Source organism: Vombatus ursinus, unplaced genomic scaffold (assembly GCF_900497805.2).
Source record: "Vombatus ursinus unplaced genomic scaffold, bare-nosed wombat genome assembly UNPS02014833.1, whole genome shotgun sequence".
In the NCBI taxonomy this organism is placed as follows: domain Eukaryota; kingdom Metazoa; phylum Chordata; class Mammalia; order Diprotodontia; family Vombatidae; genus Vombatus; species Vombatus ursinus.
Window position 1 is genome coordinate 4,459,951 of NW_020954611.1, and position 3,343 is coordinate 4,463,293.

Consider the following 3,343-nt stretch of genomic DNA (forward strand, 5'->3'; position numbering starts at 1 on the left):
GGAATTTGCAATCTGGGAGTTCCCTACATTGGTGTTTTCCCACCTCTGGGCTCTTCCCTTAGCACCCTTCCCCCTTTTCCTTGCCCAGATGAGGGTTGTAGTGAGGATCAAATGAGATGATATTTAGATCTAGATATGTGTGTGTGTGTAGTAATTTATAACTGTCAACACCCTATATAAAGACAAGTTCTTATAATAAGGGTTGCCCCCTCCTACTTAACAGTGTATATATTTACCAGATATATGTGTATGTATGTATGCATGTATATTCCTGGTAAATATGTCCTTTCCCCTTGCTCTGTAAAATACATTGAACAGGGAGTCATTTGCTTGGCTTGCCCATAAGGACAGCCTTGACAGTGCTCAATGAAAGACCTAAGTCTGGTTGGCATACTGTGGATTACAGATGAAAACTTTCCCATGGAGAGCCTAGTTCTGCTAGGCTGAGCTATTCTCCCTTACAAACTGAAATGCACTCTGGTTTGCTGTAATTACGGCTACGATAATATTTTTTAAGCAAAATGATCTGAAACAAATCGGGAGAATAATGATGTCACTGTGGGCTCTGTTGGTAAATACAATTACCCAATTGTAAGCACTAATCAATACACTGTGCAGTTCAAGAGTTCAGTGCTAGCGTAGGCGGAGGTGATGACTCAGCACAATGGCATCCTTGATGATGGATTTTAGGGTTTATTTGGACACGGGCATAAATAGTTGGAAACACGAATTACAGAGTGCAGATTTAAAACTGGATTGTGCCTGAGAACCCATAGCAATTAAATGATGGGCATTTCCATAATGTTTTCTCATTTTTTTCCTAAACCGACTGTAGCCTTTTTTTTCCCATATAGATTCCCAAATAGGTGGAATTCAAGCATTACATTGAAGTCTGTGATTGATTGATTGATTACCTGATGGGTAAGAGTTTGGAGAGAGTAAAAGCATCACATGCTTTCTTGTTGGTTGAAGGTGATTTGCACCCCATCCCCCTTCCCCTCCCCAGGGCAGTAACCTTGCCCTATGACCTAAGAGAGGAGAAAGGTGATATTGTTATAAATAAAATAGTCATTGGCTCAAGTTTTTGATCTAAAGGATAACCGGTAAGGTATCTCTCTCACTTGTAATCTCTAAAGCATGACGGATGGGTGGACACAATCATGCAAATGACTCCAAGCTTAATGGTCTGGGACTTATCAACCTCAATCTTTCTGATGTGCCTTGTGTCAAATTCAAAGAATTACTCCTTTCTGGGGACCAACAAATCAAAGAACTATAACATTTTATAAAAGCCTGATGCTTTTTGCTATTTAATTGTATGTTTTGTTTTTGTTTTTCCCTTCTTAGTAAGTCCTTCATCTCTCTGGGACTCCCTTATTTTTATCATCTATTTTTCATTTCCTGAGCCTCTCCTCCATGACTCCTCCTCTCTGATTATTCCCTAACAAGTTTCCTGTTCCCTGTGCTTTACCCTTTCATTATCCATGGAGTTTAATGATTAGATATATTAAATTCACTAGAATATGAAATTCACAAGAACATCTCTTTTCTTATCCATTGTGGCAAAATAGTATTTTACGGTATGGGTTCAGTAATCCTTTAGAATTGATCATATCATGATTGGTTTGATGCTGTTTATACATACGATCTTTGATGCTGGTTCTTGAACTCTGACTGCAGATCTTGGTCAAGACATTTATGTATCCACTGTAAAGTTTGAAAATGGTCCTTTCTGTGCACTACTGGAGACTTTGAGCCTTCCCTGGAACATGTAGGACTTATCACAGAATAAAAACCAGTGATGCTCACTTCAGATGCACAAATACTAAAATTGGAATGATACAGAGAAGATTAGCATGGCCCCTGTGCAAAGATGCCATGCAAATTTGTGAAGCATTCAATTTTTTTGAAAGAATAAAAACCTGTAGACCATGGAGACTGTAATTTTATGGGATTAAAAATGATGCATTCGAAAAAATTATTATTTTAAAATATCTTCTATTTTACCCTCCTGTAGGCTCTGCCCCTATATTGTTACAGTGTTATTTCTCTAAAATATCAGAGTCTTAATAAGCACACACCTCTCCCAACAATAGCTCAAAGACATGCTATTAAGCTTGTATCATTCACTGCTCGTTTTCTTTATTTGTTAGGGATAAGCGCAAGACCCTTCATTTCCATTTTGGTTGGCAAAATTGCTTTTTATAAAATCAGAGATATAGAGCTGGGAGGGACCTCTGAGCCCATCTGGTCCAATCCCCTGGTTATATGGATGAGGAAACTGAGGACAAATGATTTGTCCATAATTACAGAGCTTATCTGTAATCAGAGGTGGAATTTGAACCCAGCCCTTCCTGATTCCAAGTTCAATTTCAATGAAAATTTAAGAAGAGTTTCTTGTTAAATTTTACACAGAGATATTTACTTCATAGACATGCAAGGATAGAACTGCAAACATTAAGCCCCCAATACCTGGGGGGCACATTCTCCCCTATACTCCTTTGATTTCTGGGGCCAAGTGACTTAGACTTAACATAATTTCTACATATCATTGGTTTCAACAGATTCTTGTCCAAATGTAGCATACCTTCTGGATGACTCCAAGGCTCATCAGCTATAGCTGGATTAAATCACTAAGGCTGTTCCTTCTTGGCAACTTTTAGAGGAAGCCAAGAGGTGAAGTGGATAAAGCACTGAGCCAGGAGTTAGAAAAACCAGAGTTCAGATCCAGCCTTAAATATTGCTAGCTGTGTGACTCTGGGCAAGTCACTTAACTTCTGTTTGCCTCAGTTTCCTCCTCTGTAAAATGGGGATGATAATAGCATCTACCCTCACCCCCCACATACAGTTGTTGTGAAGATTAAATGAGATAGTCTTTGTAAAGTGCTTAGCATAGTGCCTGGCAGTTACTTCCTCCCTCTCTCTTTCCTCAGAGCTTCAATGTGCGACCGGCTGGCTTAAAAACCACGGGTATGGGTTCTGTTTCTAGACCTTCTGGTGGCTCAATCTCTTGACCTTTCATTGCTTACAAGGTCAAAGCCATTTCAAATATCTTTCACCTTAAATAGGAAAGCATGAATATCAGTGCAAAAACCGAGGCCCATATTTGTGTGGGTGTTGGGTAGAGAGGACCAGAGGTTTCTCCCTTCACAGCGTTCTTTTCTCCTACCCTAACGTAGACAGTTAGGTGCCACACGCATAGAGTACCCAAAGGAATGGCTCTGGCTGACTTGGGCCTTTTGAATTCACCCCAGTTCTGCAGCCATGTAGACAGGCTTCTCCTCCTCGCAGGGCCAGCAGATTGGAACCAGTGACAAAATGCCTACACATGCTTCACATCTCT

General features: G+C 40.0%; 1 non-coding gene across 1 annotated transcript; it reads left to right on the forward strand.

The window, feature by feature from the left end:
- The first annotated feature begins 1,803 nt into the window (after positions 1-1,803).
- Positions 1,804-1,908, forward strand: LOC114026241. The gene has a single exon (XR_003567108.1). It is a non-coding gene; the product is annotated as a U6 spliceosomal RNA (small nuclear RNA).
- Positions 1,909-3,343: the final 1,435 nt, after the last annotated feature.